General features: G+C 38.6%; 1 non-coding gene across 1 annotated transcript; it reads right to left on the bottom strand.

The window, feature by feature from the left end:
• Window positions 1-2431: 2431 nt before the first annotated feature.
• LOC149234217 (U6atac minor spliceosomal RNA) lies at window positions 2432-2559 on the bottom strand. Its single transcript, XR_016246924.1, has one exon. It is a non-coding gene; the product is annotated as a U6atac minor spliceosomal RNA (small nuclear RNA).
• Window positions 2560-18140: the final 15581 nt, after the last annotated feature.

Raw genomic sequence — 18140 nt, 5'->3', positions numbered from 1 at the left:
AATTGTGGTGAAAAATGTACACCTTGGCCCTCTTCTACTAAAAAAAAAAACAAAAAAACAAACAAAAACAAACAAACAAACATTTTCCTTTCACTTCAATGCACTTCATTGTTGAATGATCATAACTCTCAAGTTTCAAATTTTGATTGACCAAATAATATTGACATTTACCAAGGGAGTGGGTTCCCTAATTTTGTAAATATTTAAATTATTTAATTAAATTCTAGAGAAAGTGGGTCATAATCTAGAAGTTTGAACGGATAAGATGAGTTGGGTGAGAATTTACCTTGTTAGGCAGGAGGGATTTTAGGGATAAATCTTAGCAAGATCTTAGGATCATATTAGAAATATTTTAGGATCTAAACTAAATTGGTTGTTGTTCTAAGATTAATTAGTCATTTTTTGTAAGCATATAGAGCATTAGTAAAAATAGGAGAAAAACGCAGAGGTCGAGTGTGTGTGACAAAAGGGTAGGGTTGCATCTGCCCACATTGTATATAAGGCCAAGCTTAATATGTATTGGAATTTTGATTAATGGATAGCATTTGATGTGCTTTGAGTTTGTAAATACCCCTATCTGTGTGATATTGAGATATATGTCTTTGTTGAATGTAATGGTGAAAATATGGAAATTGCATACATAATTTGTGTAGAGTTTTGATATTTGTTTGACTTCCAACAAAGTGTAATTGTAGGAATATCTAGTTCCTGTGAAGAAGATTCAAAGCATGTTTAATTGTGAATTTGTTTTGTAGAAGATTGTCAAAGGGTGCATAGAGAGTGGCATTGAAGCCAACTAAATCTCTCTGTCTTGTGAGGGTTTGTTTCCAAGTAAGGTAGATCCAGGCGCTGAGTATAGTTGCCTTGGCACCCCACATTTGGAAGAAAATGTTAAGTACTGATAGAGACGAAGTTCACCATAATGCTATGAAAGGCGGTAGATGGCGAAATTCCCCTAATTTCCTTCAAATGATGGATTAGTATTAAAATTCAAGAAGCATTGAATCACATTGAAAAACAATATAGTTGGCGTAGACTAAAAAATTCACATTTTCAAGTTTCAATATCTGTTGGACCTTTTAGTCTAGTTATGTCCGTTAAAGTTGGCCCAACCTTACTTGAGGTTTTTTTTTCGTAAGTGTTGGATTGACTCTTGACTATGCCGAAAAATTGACCTCTCGACGCAACCAACCTACTAACCACGCTGACTGCACTAGCCTCTGATCTCCCGTCTAAGCATTGACAATGGGAGATTTCTTTGATTTCTTTGGTTTTTGGCTTTAGGAAAGGAAAAAGAGATTTCACGCTTGAGTTTTACATTTGGTGGGAAAATTAGGCAGTGTGACAAGGTTATGTAGGACGAGATTGTTAATAGTTGTTGAGGTTGTCGACATCGTCGACATCATTCATTCACCCACATATGCTAAGAACTAAATCAAAAGAAAGACCAGCTTTATAAGGAAGCATTGATGTTGCATCTTACTACTTCTACTTTTATGAATTTTTTGGATGGTCAGGAAATAGAAAGAATCTAGCTCCATTTCTAACATTTCATTTATGCTATGATTCCATATTTTAAATTCTCCATATAGTAGTTTAAGAGACTTTGTTTTATTTTTAATTGTGTTGTAATGGGTTGGTTAAGGTATTCTAGTATATTCTTAAAGGAACATGAGTGGTTCCAAGTCCTTTTGGTTTTGTAAGCATCTATTATGAGGTAGAAGCTTCTCATTTAATGAAAGGCAAGAGCCCAATAACATGGATATCCCATCCATGAATATAATGATTTAGTAAGAAAACCAAGAAAATAAGTAGGTATTAAAATATTGTACTTCTCGAGTTTGAAAAGGAATTTGGAATGTATATTGTATTTAGAATGTTGCATACAAGCAAAATAAAGTAAGAAAATGAACTAACCTGTATATTAGATGCAAATTTTACCCAGTCGTGGATTGGGGACTCAACCATTACTTTACCCTATGGACTATGGATGTATGACTATGCCATGGCTCGAAAGAGAGTAGTTTTAGGCTTAAAACGCACCTATTTGCAATTGTGAGTGTATGGGTTCACATGCAGCGGAAAAAGATCTATGTCAACTGTCGTTTCCGAAATGGATAGGCTAATTACTTCGAATTGGCTTCAAAATATTCATAAATGTTGTTTCTCACATCCCAAGCAGATCTACTATCCAAAACAATGTTATGGAAGATATACATTAGAAAATCAACATTTTTTTAATGCGAAAAACTGATTTAACATTGTTAAAAGCAAAAGAAGGCGTAAAACATGTGGTGAGATCAAAAAAACTGGTTTAACAGCGTTAAAAGCAGCGAGGGTCAGAAACATGTGGTGAGATCCAAGAAAACCTGATTTAACAGCGTTAAAAGCAGCGAGGGTCAGAAACATGTGGTGAGATCCAAGAAAACCTGATTTAACATGGTAAGATCCACCCCGGTGAGGGGATGGAGAGCCTTAACCGCGTGTGATAAGAAAGTCCGAAGACTGTTCCCGTCCTTGTCGAGGGAGATGCCAACCATCTCTCCTTTCTACGAACACGAAAATACGTTGCTGGACATAAACATTATATATAATAAGAATAGAAAACACGCTGACAATGTGGGATAAATATGCCGTTTCATTGCAATAGGCGAGCAGAGGAGAGGGAAGGACTGGAAACCACTGCCACAGCCATGCATGCCATCGTCGTCGTTAGTCTGCGCCTTCGTTAATCAATTGGTTGGTTACGCAGGTCCTTCAAATTTTATTTTCGCTCGGACCGCCGAGATGGTTTATAAATGGTTCATATTTATATTTTGTAAAGTCTAAATAGTATCATGTAGAAGCAAGAATTTGCCTTCCAATTGAGTTTGAGTGGCTTGGCTATTCCACCCGAATGTGAGGTCACTTAACTGCAAACAAAAGAATTTAGTTGTGTCAACCGATGAGCAATGGGCTGCAGAGCGTTCTCATGGAGTCTTTCTCGCTTTACTTACCTATTATCTCTCTTTATTGGCGCAAATTTCCATAATCATAATAATTAAATTACATTTAGAAAAAGAAAGTGATAAAGAAGCGTAGAATCCTTGGTAATCAGCCTTCGAATCCATGGGTTGGGATAAGCCGCATATAAATAGTCTTTTCGGAATTTTGGGGTGGGTATTGGGAAGAACTTGTCACGGAAATATGTAAGTTTAGGTAATGTAAATCACAATCTTTGAATTTGTTAATTTATTTATACGCAGGAATGTTATAATTTTTAATGATAAATTGTATGATTTTGGAGAAGAATTTTAATGATGAATTGTATGATTTTGGAAAGATATTAAAAAGAAGGATTAGAGTGTTTTTTTATATTATATTTTTGTTTATTATTCATTTAGAGAAGGTTGATAGGTTTACAATTTTTATTGTTTTAGTTTTGGTGGTTTTTTTGATGGTCCATCCCACGTGGTCCCGCCTCACCTTAGCTGATGTGTAATCTACTTTATGAACTGGACAGTGTACGTTTGATTGGAGTTAATTGTGGTTTGATATGCAATCAACTTGCATGTACCGGCACGGTTTATTTGGTGGACATCTGTCCTCCTCGGGATCCTGGTAAATCCCCGCCTTGGTTTTCACCCGGTTCGCGCCTTTGGGTCTATTATTGTTTCCCGGTGGTTGGCTCTGCAGTCTCTGCATTTTTTTTGTTTTTGCTGGTTGATGTTCGGCCTGTGGTGAAACCCTATGCGGTTCCGGCCTGTTCTGTTGCGGTATGGCTAGTGCTCGACTGCGCTCTTTCGCTCCTGTTTCGGTTTGTTTGCCCGGCGCTTTGGTATCTCCTCGGTAAGTTGTCTCTGTTCGTTATATGCTTGTCTCTCTCTCTCTGTTGTAGGCGCTCTCCACTGCTTGTCGTTTGCCTTAGCGCTGTCTGGCCTTGTCTTCCTCAATAGTCCATGGTTGTTTGGTCGTTATGGATTAATGGCGCTCGGGTTCGCTTTCAGTTTGACAGTCTCCAAGGTTGATGGATTCCGTGACCTTTCCTCTTCGGCCCTCAGCTATTTTTAGAAGGTATGCTTCCGTTCCTTGCTGGAGTTTCTTCACCACAATTTCTATAGGTTCTAATGGCTTAGCCCCTCTGTGAGTAGGGCTCTCGGGTTCGAGGTTTTTCTTGCTTGCTATCGTGGCTCACCTTCAGGTATGGTTACCTTTTTTTTTGTTCTCTGTTTTTGTTCTCAGTCTCTATGGTTCCGGCTTTCATTCATGGGGTTGGAAAACTAACTCCCCACCCTTTGTTTCTTTTACAGGTGAAGCCGTTCACTAGTTCGATGGCAACGACGTTCGACTGTTCTGGTCTCTTCCCGGGTAGTCTTGCTCTTATTTCTTGTCTGCATTAGGTTCTTGTGTTGGTCATTTGTTCCGGTTGCTTGCTACTGGGATGTATGGTCCTAGCTGTGGTTTGGGTTTTTAGATTTTGTCAAACCCTTGGCCCGTAAGCTAGGTAGGGTTTGGAACTGCGTTAACGCTGTTTGGGTATGCTAAGATGGACTGTTCTATGGATATTTATGCTGAGTTGAAATGTTACAAATATATGCGGAAAGAGAACTCGTTCACTGTCGGTTTTGTTTGCTTATCTGGTAACGGTGTTTGTCTGGGCATTGAACCCGTAGTTGGTGCTGGTCGGTTCCACCTCTCGTGTGCTTGTTTTCTTGTTCTGCCAGTTCGTAGCCTGTCAAGGACTGTAATGGACTTTGTATATGAAAATAAAATAAATTATTGACACAGCATATTAATGTACAGTCTTTCGTTCCTGAGGACGCATGTAAGAATTATTTTGTTGTGCACTGTAAATGAAGAAAATGTATTTTTATTTCTATTAGTCTTTCTTTTGCTCCGCTGCTGAACCCCCTGGGCTTGCTTTCTCGCGTTCTTGTACATTGTTTCCATGCAGTTAGATAACTGCTGGCAGTTGTTCAATTTCAGTTCAACAGTTATTACATATTTGACATTTCTTGATGGTTAACTTGTTTCCCTTGGTCTATTCTTTACAATAGTAAATTACTGTTAAGTGACTAATGACTCTAACTACTATTACTATTCCTAGTTAGAACTTATTACAATATTTTAGGCATTCTGAACTGAAACCAAAATAACAACAGATAATAATAAAACTAACTGAAAAGAAAAGAAAAAGAAAATATAAAAACGAAACAGACTTGCTGTCCGTTCTGTGAGCTATTTCTCGTCTCCTGTCCTTTTCAGAAACCATGTCTGCCTTCTCTCTGACTTCACCCTGTTAACCAGATGCTCCTGCATCAGGCTTCCGGGGTAAAAGAGAACTCATGGCTCCGTTCCATGAGCTCCTCCACCAAATAACCAACCTTCTGAATCTGCGCCGCGTCGAGCCACGAGCTGTCCTCCATTGGATGGTCTCTCCACTTGACGAGGTAACGCAGATATTCCTTTCTGCGCGTTTTCTTGGCTACATGGGTGCTGAGGATCCCTTCAATTTCATGGGTCCGGGCCGAAGGTAACTGCTTCTTCTAAGGACTGCTCTCTAACTGGGTGTCCCGTTCTAGCTGTACCGTACTATCATCTTCCGCCTGGGCGTGATATGGGAACAGGTCTGCCACGTTGAATATAGGTGATATGCCTATGTCAGGTGGCAGCTGAATTTCATAAGCGTTGGCTGAAAACTTTCGCAGAATCTTGCATGGACCGATTTTCTTGTATTTCAACTTGTTATATGTGCCCTTAGGAAACCGTTCCCGGCGCAGGTGCGCAAGGACCTCGTCTCCAACATCAAAATGCACCTCTCGTCGCTTTGTGTCTGCTTGCTGTTTGTATTTCTGTGTGCTGTCCTGCAATCTCAATTTGACTTTTTCATGAAGCTCGCTCATTGCTTCAGCAAAATCTTCTCCATCTGCGCTTCTCCGTTCCAGCTTTCCCAAATCTCGCAGTTCATGTATTCCCCGAGGATGCATACCATACAAAATCTGAAATGGGCTAAATCCGGTGCTACGATTGGGCGAATCATTATAAGCGAATTCTGCCTGGGCAAGAGCTCGATCCCATAATCGTGAATTTTCTCCAATCAAACTTCGCAATAAGTTTCCCAAGCTCCTGTTCACCACCTCTGTCTGTCCATCAGTGTGCGGATGATACGCAGCGCTGAAATTCAATTGCATGCCCAACTTTTTCCACAGGGTGCGCCAAAAATGGCCTGTGAACTTCACATCCCTGTCTGAAACAATAGTCCTGGGTAAGCCATGTAATCTAACAACTTCTGTGAAAAACAGGTGTGCCACGTACGTGGCGTCACTAGTTTTCCAGCAAGGAATGAAATGAGCCATCTTTGAAAATCTGTCTACCACCACCATCACTGAATCATATCCCCGCTGTGTTCTAGGCAATCCTAGTACAAAGTCAATGCTGACTGAATCCCACGGCCTGCTTGGAACAGGTAGGGGTGTGTAAAGTCCAGCATTTTGGCTGTGTCCTTTCGACAGTTGGCAGACTTTACATCTGGTTACATATCTCTGCACGTCCCGGCTCATTTTAGGCCAATAATAAAAATGCCCGAGCTGCTCCAAAGTTTTGTTGATGCCAAAATGTTCCGCTAGTCCGCCACTATGTTTTTCTCTTACTAGATTTTCCCTCATCGAACAGTTCGGAATACATAGCTGCCCACCTCGAAACAATAATCCTTCCTGTAAATTATAATCTAGCCATGGGCTTGTGTTCCTCAATACGGGATTTTGGCAAGCTTCAAAAGCTTCCTTGAAATCCGTGTCCATCTGGTACAAATCCTTCAGATATTCGAATCCCATCACCTGTATGCCACTTTCCTGTAAGAGCAAGGCTCTTCGACTTAAAGCATCTGCCACTTTGTTGGCTTGCCCACTTATGTGTTTTAGCACAAAAGTAAAACTCTGCAAGTATTCCACCCACTTGGCATGCTTATGGTTCAACTTGTGCTACTGCATTACATATTGTAATGCTGAATTATCAGAAAACAAGACAAACTCATTGCCTAGTAGGTAGTGTCTCCAATGTTTTAAAGCTTGGACCACTGCATAGAATTCCTTGTCATATGAGGAATACTTCTGCCGACTCTCATTTAGTTTTTCACTAAAAAACGCCACTGGTCTGTCCTCTTGACTGAGCACAGCGCCAATAGCTGTCCCGCTTGCATCACAACGAACCTGAAAAGGTTTACTAAAATCGAGCAGCCTCAAGATCGGCCTCTCCGTTATTTTCCGCTTCAAAAGTTGAAAACTGTTTTCTGCCGCCTTGGTCCAACAAAAAGGTTGGCTGGCCTTTTTGATGGTCTCTAACATTGGTGCGCAGATTTCACTGAAATTTTTAATAAATTTTCGATAAAAACTTGCTAGACCGTGAAAACTACGTACCTCAAACAAACTCTTTGGTGACGGCCAACTTATGATTGCTGCAATCTTTTCTGGGTCCATCTTCAACTCGTTCTCTGCAACTACAAATCCCAGATAGACCAGCTCCTTCTGCAGGAAAGTGCATTTCTTCAAATTTATTAGCAGCTTGCTCTGCTGCAACTTCTCGAACACCTTTCGAATATGCTGAAGATGCTCTCTTTTCGTTCTGCTGAAAATTAAAATATCGTCCAGATAAACTATCACGAACTTACCAATAAATTCTTTTAACATCTCATTCATTAGCCTCATAAAAGTACTAGGAGCATTACTCAACCCAAATGGCATGACCAGCCATTCATACAGCCCTTCATTGGTCTTAAAGGCTGTTTTCCATTCATCTCCTTCCCTAATTCTGATCTAATGATACCCACTCTTCAGATCTATTTTTGTAAAATAAGCTGCCCCACTAAGACAGTCCATCATGTCATCCATTCTGGGCAAGGGAAATCTGTATCGAATCATGATTTTGTTAATGGCTCGCGAATCCGTACACATTTGCCATTCTCCACCCTTCTTAGGTGCAAGTACTGTTGGTACTGCACAGGGGCTCAAGCTTTCTCTGATCAGTCCCTTATCCAGCAACTCCTACACTTGTTTGCATACTTCTTCATTGTCCCTCGGACTCATCCTGTATGCTGCCTTGTTTGGCAAGCTTGCTCCTGGTATAAAATCAATGTGATGGCTGATACTCCTTTTGGGAGGTAGTTTATCAGGTAACTCATCAACCACAATATCTTGGAATTCTTCCAACAACTCCTGAATTTCTTTAGGCAGTTCTGATTTTTCTATGTTCAGCAACACCGGCTTCATTCTCCTTACAACTACATAATTAACCTCATTTTCCTCAACCTGTTTCACAAACTGTTTTCCTCCAATTAATAATGCCTTTGTTCCGCTCGGTTCTGCCGTGTCTTCCTCTTTGATGGGTACAAGTGTGTGTTTGATCCCATCCTTTGTAAATTTATAACAATTTGTCTTCCCATCGTGTGTCACCTTCCGGTCATACTGCCATGGTCTTCCAAACAGTATATGGCACACGTCCATTGGCATAATATCGCAGACCACTGTGTTGTGGTACTTGCCAATGTGAAATTCTGCCTCGCATTGTTCATCAACTAATAGCTGGTGGCCTTTCTGTAGCCACGACACCTTGTAAGGTGTGGGGTGCTTAAGCCGCTTCAGTCCTAGCTTTTCCACCATTTCGGTGGCAACCAAGTTGTCCGTACTTCCGCTATCTATTATCAATTTACAGCACTTTCCATGTGATTTACAAACTGTCCGGAATAGTGCTTTCCGCTGGGTCTGTTCAACCACCTCCTTGGCTGGTTTCAACAGTACTTTATTTAAAATCAAAGCTTCCCCTGTTTCTGCCATGTTTTCCACCTCCCGGGGTTGTGCTTCAGCTTCCTCAGGCTGTGCAACAAGTGCTCCCCTCTGGCCCGCATGTTCAACTTCTGGACATTCGAAGGATCTGTGCCCCCACTTATGGCACCTGTAGCACTGGACATTAGTCCCTCTTCCGCGACCATTCCTCGTCCTCGTTGATATGACCGACCTCCTCTGGTGCTTTCTCCTTTCTCTGCTGTCCCTGAAGCTCTGGAACTGCTGCCTTCCTCGTTGTTCGCGGCAGTTCTCCCTCTGCCGTAGGACTGTCCTCGTCCTCTGCCATTCCCTCTCCCTCTCCTGTTGTTCTGTTTTCTGTTGATTTTCTCTTCAGCCTTTACAGCACTCTGGAAGGCTTCTTCAATATTCCGGGGAGAGAGAATACTGATTTCGTCCAATATTTCCATCCTCAAACCATTCACGTACCTCGCTGTTTTTTCTGGAGTGTCGTCCGTATAACCAGCACGTAAATTTACTCGGTAAAACTCTTCTGTGTACTCTTTGACAGTCATACCCTTCTGCCTTAAATTCTGTACTCGCCGATAAAGTTCAACCTGGTAGTCTTTCGGCAGGAATCTGCCCTTCAATTTTGCCACCATCCTTGGCCATTTTCGTATCGGCAGTTTGTTCATTCGCTTTCTGTCCGCTTGGACACTATCCCACCATAAGAGGGCGTGCCCTTTTAATTTAGTTGCAACGAATCTAACTCTTTTATCCTCACTGACTTCCTCATTTTCAAAGTACTTATCTAATTCGCTTATCCAGTCCAACAGGACATCTGCGGACAAACTGCCATCGTAGTTGGAAATCTCTGTTTTGGGTTTGCTGCTGGCTAATAGAACTGATCGCAACAGTCTCAATTCCGGAGCTTCTTCGTCTGACCCGTCTGTAGCAGTTACTGCTTCCTCCTCACTGTCATCTCCAAGTTCCGGGTCTCTTTGCCTGCCCGCCTCCATTGCTTCCAAACGAGCTGTAAGAACTCTGATCTGTTCTCTCAATCCTTCATCTGCTCCTCTACGTGCACCTCTTCCACGTCCTCGTCTTGGTACTTCCATCTTCTTCTATTTCCTCAAAACGCTGCTCTGATACCACTTGATGGGGCCAACCCACGTGGTCCCGCCTCACCTTAGCTGATGTGTAATCTACTTTATGAACTGGACAGTATACGTTTGATTGGAGTTAATTGTGGTTTGATATGCAATCAACTTGCATGTACCGGCACGGTTTATTTGGTGGACATCTGTCCTCCTCGGGATCCTGGTAAATCCCCACCTTGGTTTTCACCCGGTTCGCGCCTTTGGGTCTATTATTGTTTCCCGGTGGTTGGCTCTGCAGTCTCTGTGTTTTTTTTGTTTTTGCTGGTTGATGTTCGGCCTGTGGTGAAACCCTATGCGGTTCCGGCCTGTTCTGTTGCGGTATGGCTAGTGCTCGACTGCGCTCTTTCGCTCCTGTTTCGGTTTGTTTGCCCGGCGCTTTGGTATCTCCTCGGTAAGTTGTCTCTGTTCGTTATATGCTTGTCTCTCTCTCTGCTGTAGGCGCTCTCCACTGCTTGTCGTTTGCCTTAGCGCTGTCTGGTCTTGTCTTCCTCAACAGTCCATGGTTGTTTGGTCGTTATGGATTAATGGCACTCAGGTTCGCTTTCGGTTTGACAGTCTCCAAGGTTGATGGATTCCGTGACCTTTCCTCTTTGGCCCTCAACTATTTTTAGAAGGTATGCTTCCGTTCCCTGCTGGAGTTTCTTCACCACAATTTCTACAGGTTCTAATGGCTCGGCCCCTCTGTGAGCAGGGCTCTTTGGTTCGAGGTTTTTCTTGCTTGCTATCGTGGCTCACCTTCAGGTATGGTTACCTTTTTTTTTGTTCTCTGTTTTTGTTCTCAGTCTCTATGGTTCCGGCTTTCATTCATGGGGTTGGAAAACTAACTCCCCACCCTTTGTTTCTTTTACAGGTGAAGCCGTTCACTAGTTCGATGGCAACGACGTTCGACTGTTCTGGTCTCTTCCCGGGTAGTCTTGCTCTTATTTCTTGTCTGCATTAGGTTCTTGTGTTGGTCATTTGTTCCGGTTGCTTGCTACTGGGATGTATGGTCCTAGCTGTGGTTTGGGTTTTTAGATTTTGTCAAACCCTTGGCCCGTAAGCTAGGTAGGGTTTGGAACTGCGTTAACGCTGTTTGGGTATGCTAAGATGGACTGTTCTATGGATATTTATGCTGAGTTGAAATGTTACAAATATATGTGGAAAGAGAACTCGTTCACTGTCGGTTTTGTTTGCTTACCTGGTAACGGTGTTTGTCTGGGCATTGAACCCGTAGTTGGTGCTAGTCGGTTCCACCTCTCGTGTGCTTGTTTTCTTGTTCTGCCAGTTCGTAGCCTGTCAAGGACTGTAATGGACTTTGTATATGAAAATAAAATAAATTATTGACACATCATATTAATGTACAGTCTTTCGTTCCTGAGGACGCATGTAAGAATTATTTTGTTGTGCATGAAGAAAATGTATTTTTATTTCTATTACTCTTTCTTTTGCTCCGCTGCTGAACCCCCCGGGCTTGCTTTCTCGCGTTCTTGTACATTGTTTCCATGCAGTTAGATAACTGCTGGCAGTTGTTCAATTTCAGTTCAACAGTTATTACATATTTGACATTTCTTGATGGTTAACTTGTTTCCATTGGTCTATTCTTTACAATAGTAAATTACTGTTAAGTGACTAATGACTCTAACTACTATTACTATTCCTAGTTAGAACTTATTACAGTATTTTAGGCATTCTGAACTGAAACCAAAATAACAACAGATAATAATAAAACTAACTGAAAAGAAAAGAAAAAGAAAACATAAAAACGAAACAGACTTGCTGTCCGTTCTGTGAGCTATTTCTCGTCTCCTGTCCTTTTCAGAAACCATGTCCGCCTTCTCTCTGACTTCACCCTGTTAACCAGATGCTCCTGCATCATTTTTTGTATTGGCGTATTTATTTTGGAATATGTTTTATACAATTTTAATTTAATTTTTAATAATTATGAGGTGTATGGTAGGGGTTTAACTTATAGAGAATATTTTAAAATATTTTTAGTAATATTTATAATCAAAAGGTTGAGATTTTTCTCATTCTTAGTAATATTTATAAATTAAAGGTTAAGATTTATCTTCAAAGTAATTAGACTGTTTTTTCCTTTTAATTAAATTGATCAATTAAAAAAAAAATCATGTGAACAAGCATCATATGAAATGAGTTATGAGTTTTTTGGACATATAGTATTGAGAAAGCATCGTATTGATCCATGGTATTGTAACAAAGTCTATTTACAAATTAAGAATCTCCATATTAAAATGGGGTGAATGTCCATCGTTAAGCATATTATTACATGTTTTTTAAATGTATTATATTTGATTTATATATAAATTCTCTTGGAGTTTTCTATAGTGCAACTATTTGGACTATTTTGAGGTGAAATCTTGATTTGTGGTATTTAAACTAGTTTTTTTTACTATATATATGGATCCAGCAACCTGAGAAACCCCTAGGGCACTTCTATTGTGCAGGGGTTACCCATCAAACATGTGATTTTAATAAATTCTTGCCAGATTTTAGAGAAATTAGATCGGAAAAACACACCTGAAAAGCTTCCAAGAAGTCACACTAATGACAACTGGAATTCTTTTTATAGTTAAAAATAATAATTTAAAATAAAGTTATATTTAATTATTTTTTATGATTGTTTTCATTTTAGCAATGTAATATGTATCCTAAAGTGTTTTAATACTTATTATAGATTTATATCAATGTATATTTACCTACCATATCATTTATATGGTTATGCTAATAAAATAATAAGAACAAAAATATAAATCTCTTATTTTGGTGAATGACAAATAAAGGTAATTGTGAAAGCAATCTATATCCTCATAAATTTTATAACCAACCACCTAGTAAATCTTTCTTCTTGAGATTAAGAATATTTAGAATAAGACAAATAGGTAATGGATGTAGTTGAGGATCCTTAAGCATGGTGAACGATAGATATATATATATATATAACATTTATGTTAAGTTTTTATGCATTTATACATATTAATACATTATCATACTTAAAAAACTTTTAACAAACTATTGTTCATATAATTTTAATAAAAACAAATATTATATAATTCCTTTCTAATTAACATTTTTTATAAATTCATGAAAAAAACAAAACAATATTTTTTTTTTCAAATAAAAAATTGCATATCACAATACCCATATCAAAAAAACATGTCTTAAGATTTTTAATTCAACCATGTAATTAGATTGAAGCATGGTCCTTGAAGGATGCCTGAACGAAGCAATGTGTTTTTAAAAACCAATTTACATAAAAATTACTTATAGAAAAGAAAAGAAATGGAAAAGAAATGCATTTCATGGCATTAGGAAGAGTAACGAGTACACAATCAAAAACTTTTTAAAATTTATTATGTATAACAAATAATTAACAATTATTCAAAATTAACAATTTTGGAATTAAAATTTTAAATAATGAATATATTAAAGTAAATTAATAAGATAAATAATTTATAGAAAAATTGTCAAGTTACAAAGTATTACACTGTATAAAAAAAATTCAAATTATAATCTAATCATTAAAAAAAAAAAAAACAACTATATTTTTACTTTTATTGAAAAATAAATATTTATTTTTCAAAATTAAACAATATAATTTATATTAATTATATTAAACTAATAAAATATCCTCATCTTTTTATCAATCTTAATAATAATATGTATAAAATCCATTTCCATTACTATTAACGTTAAGACCAATTATTAATAATATAATGATTATCAAAATCTTACCATTTTCTCAATGAAATAAGAGAAAATCAACTAGATTTTTTTTTTTTCTCTCTAATAATATCTAGCTATTCAATGCTGAATCAAAGATATTTCCATTAAACATGCTAACACGACTGCAACTAAGCCTGAAATATCTATAAGGGATTGACAGCAATCCAACTAGATCTTTACATCGATTGCCAAAAATGAGATCGAACCAAAAAAAAACAGAATTTTGACTAAATAGAGCCGACAGGAAATCCACAGCGAACTTGAAATCTCCAACATTTACTACTCATTAACAGAAAATAAATAAATAAATTCATGGCTTCAATTTCGGAGAAATATTTTAGCCCTCCCTTTGACCCTAATCTTATAATGGACAATATGGCTTTTAAATTATGCATATGTACGACTGCAAGAATATAAGGTGATATAGCAGCTGGGTGCCAATGGTTTTAAAAACTATCTTTGCTCAATTTTGTGATAAAATGTGTCACATGAGAATTGGCGTATCGAGATATTCCTTATATGTGAAATGTGTTAATATTTGTTAGATATTCCTTATATGTGAAATGTGTTAATATTTGTTTGGACCATCAAAAGATTTGGTTATCAAGAGAGCCAAAATTAGTTAGAATTTTGTTATTATTATTTTTTAAATAAATGGTAGTAGTGGTTGAATCTTGTTTTTATAGTGGAAATGGATTCAATATTATAAAAAATCTTTAGAACATTTAAAATCTTGAAGATTGGCATCTGTAACCTGGATTGCCAAAAAAATTGCCAAATTTTATCAAAATTTTGCCAAAATTTCCTAACAAATTTACAACCTTTACTATTATCAACAGTTTTATACACTTTGATGTTACCTGTAATTTAGTTGGGAATTAATTGCATTTCCTATTTCAAAATGCAACCTAGAATTTAGTCAGGATTTAATTTTAATTTTCTATTTGAAATATCACAATACTTTTATACTCAAGCACACATTGAATTTGGTTAGGATTTTTGAGGTGAAATCTTGATTTGTGTTATTTAAACTGGTTTTGAGGTGAAATCTTGATTTGTGTTATTTAAACTGGTTTTTTGACTGTATATATGGATCAACACCCAGAAAAACCCCTAACCCCTAGGGCACTTCGATTGTGCAGGGGTTACACATCAAACTTGTGATTCAATAAATTTCTGCCTGATTTTAGAGAAATTAGACTGGAAAAGCTTCCAAAAAGTCTCATTAAAGACAACTCGTTTGAGAACATAATAATACTTTTATATTAAGCATACATGTGTTGCATGGACTTTTAGTTCCACAATTAATTCCTTATATTGGTGAAGTTGTTATCAATCATAGGCATTTACATGTTTAAGTATTGTTACGGTCTCAAGGAACAATGTTTTATTTTTTTTTAATGATTGTTTGCCATTATTATACATTAATCTAGTTGGAGTTGTAATCTAGCTTGAATTATCTTTGAGTGTGATTTTTTGAATTTGTTTCCAGTTTATTTTCCAATCTAATTTGTTTAGAATTTAACTGAGGTTCATTGAAATCACAAGTTTGATGGGTGAACACTGCACAATCCCATAACGATAATTTACACGATACTAACGCATAAGAAATTGGGTAAGTTGTTGATCTAGAATTTATCTAGGACAAAGAATTAAAGGTATTACAGACTCATGTGCATGGATGTGCCTATGTTACTTATGCAACAGATCGATAAGATTGCTAGAATACATAGAACTGAGGCAATCAGAGAAAACATAACAGTCAAACGTGTAAACAAAAAAAGTTTAATAAGGAGTTCACCCAATGATCTTGGGCTAAGTCTCCTGGTCTAGCCTCTCAGTCGTGGCCTCTCTATTATGTTTTCAAGCAAAGTTTTTACAACGGTGAGCTCGATTCGAGACTCACTAAACAGAATGAAGTAAGTAGGAATGGAGTGCATAGACTCTCCTTACTGAAACTCGACCTCTGAGGGTCACAGTAGTATGACAGGCCTATGCCGAGGAGTTTGCTTGAACCTCTTAAGCTTTCAATGGAGTACACAGACTCTTTGACTCTCTCTAGCTCTGTCTGGCTCGATGCTACCTTTAGGTTAGCTCGGCTCCTACTCTCTGTTTTTTGCTATTAGCTTTCTGCGTCTCTTCGCTATGTGCCTTTGTGTGTTGTCCCTCTGTCCTTTGCCTCTATCAACTCATGACTTTAAAGCCAATCTGTTCTTTGACTGCTGGTTTCCGCTTCCCAGCCTTCTGGTTTCCTTTCCTCTGTCCATTCGAATTCCTCTGCTCTACGTCATCATCACTAGGTAACGCCTCGCAGGGAGGTGACCACCTATTTGCTAACGAACTGGGTGTCAGATTCTCTGAATCATATTAAATGGCCGTTAAATCTGTTTTCTTCAAGATCACCCACAAATTATGAATCGTTTGCCAACTCATCATCCACGTCAGACTTCAAATCGCCTGTCATCTTTCTTTTTGACCTGTCAAATCTAGTCAGTCATCGGGATGTATCTCCGCTGTCGATCTAGGCTCCCCAGATCCTACGATCATCCTTCATATCGGGCGGACAAGTCGCACGGTGTTTACCCATCCAATGCGGACAGTTTTCTCTCTCATCTGTCGGACGTGTATCGCTCAATGTGTGGCATCGGGCAGGGCTCAATCAAAACTGCTTACCACCTCGAAGCCTTCCGATATCCTGCTGGTTTGGGGAATCCCGCGCTACGGAACTGAAATAGTTACTTTTCTGAATTTTATAGCGATTTCGGGTCCGGGCGCTTCGGGGCTTTCCTTCACTGAGGGGGACACCCTGCGATACACGATTAGCGCTAATCGTGTATCAAAATCCACCTCTGTTTCCCGAATTAGCCTCCGGTTTTGCCAGTTTTGTGCCATCGCTCTTTACCATGGGTCAACGGTTTACGTGCTCGACCGAGGGTCCTCGTTGCTCCGCTCTGGCCACAACTGCAATTGTTATGAGGATTCCTTCTGATAGCTTCGATCTTTTCTAGGACTTGAATCTTTTAGCATAATTTGAAACAGTCATGAAAACTTAGAGAGTTTTTAGGATCCAATTTGGATCACGGCCTTCCCACTAAAAAAGCTTTTGGACCACCAAAAGTTGGTTTTCTTTCAAGCATCAATCAAGTGAGGATATTGCTTCCTCACTTGCTCAATTTCTATCCATTTCGCATTGCTTGGCTTTGAACCTCTGAGTCCAATCCTGAGGTACTCAACATCCCCTCTGCATGTAGTTCTTACCTTCCTGTCCAGAACTGTATCTTCCTGCAACTCATTAAGATATTCAGGTAACAGATCATCAATAGAAGGCAATTGACTCTGCTCTTCGGGATCTTCAATTAATGAAGGTTCAAATAGTCTCAAGCTGTCTGCATTAACAACTAAGTAGATGTGCATGTAAGCTGGTAGATCAAGGCAAAAAGCATTCTCACCAATTTTCTCAAGTATCTTGAAAGGTCCATACCTTATTGGCTTCAGCTTCTTACCTTCACCTTGCATTCGGTCTTTGTTGATATACAGCCAGACTTGATCACCAACTTGGAAACTATGCTCCATTTGATGCTTGTCATGCCTTGCCTTGTACTTGGCTTGGCTCTTTTCCAGCTATTCTTGTAAGGAGTTCACCCAATGCTCTTGGGCTAAGTCTCTTAGTCTAGCCTCTCAGTCGTGGCCTCTCTATTATGTTTTCAAGCAGAGTTTTTACAACAGTGAGCAACTGGATCATTGTCATGTTGACCAACTCTGTTTGACCATCTGTTTGCGGATTAAAAGCTGTGCTTTTCTTCAGCTTGGTGTCCATCAATTCCCACAAACTTGACCAAAATTTCCCAACAAATCGGGTATCTTGATCAGATATTATGGAAGTGGGTAATCCAAAATGAACCCATACATGTTGAAAGAACAAATTTGCAGTTTGTTCAGCTGTAATATGTTTGTTACAAGGTAATAAATACACATTTCACTGAACCTATCCACAACAACATATAAATAGTCATGACCTTTCATAGATTTAGGCAGTCCTCCAACAAAGTCCATGGAAATACTTTCCCAAGGATGAGGAGGAACTGGTAGTGGGGTGTACAAGCCTAGTTTTCTATTGCTGGGCTTGCTTTTAGCACACATGGTACACCCTCTTACATATCTAGAAACTGTCTCATTCATTTTTGGCCAATAACAAAATCTTTGCAGCTGTGAAACCATTTTACTTACACCAAAGTGACCTGATATTAGAGAAGTGTGTGCTTCTCGAATTATCTTTACTCTTTCAGTTTGTGGAATGCATAGCTTCCCACAGTGATACAAGAGTTGGTCCTTAATATGATAATCCAATTCTTCTACTCGTTTGCCTTGACTTAAAGTTGCATATACATCTTTAAAATCTATATCTTGAGCATATTGTTCAATGTAGCTCTCATGCAATACTGAATTATGCTTAAGTATAGTAGATGCATTTATAATTGGTCTAGATAACATATCTGCAACTTTA

The sequence above is a fragment of the Pinus tabuliformis genome, chromosome 8 (genome assembly GCF_031772625.1).
Source record: "Pinus tabuliformis cultivar Carrire ecotype Pingquan chromosome 8, CPIR1, whole genome shotgun sequence".
NCBI classification, from domain to species: domain Eukaryota; kingdom Viridiplantae; phylum Streptophyta; class Pinopsida; order Pinales; family Pinaceae; genus Pinus; species Pinus tabuliformis.
The sequence above is the reverse complement of the archived record's forward strand: the minus strand, read 5'-3'. Positions and strand labels throughout refer to the sequence as shown.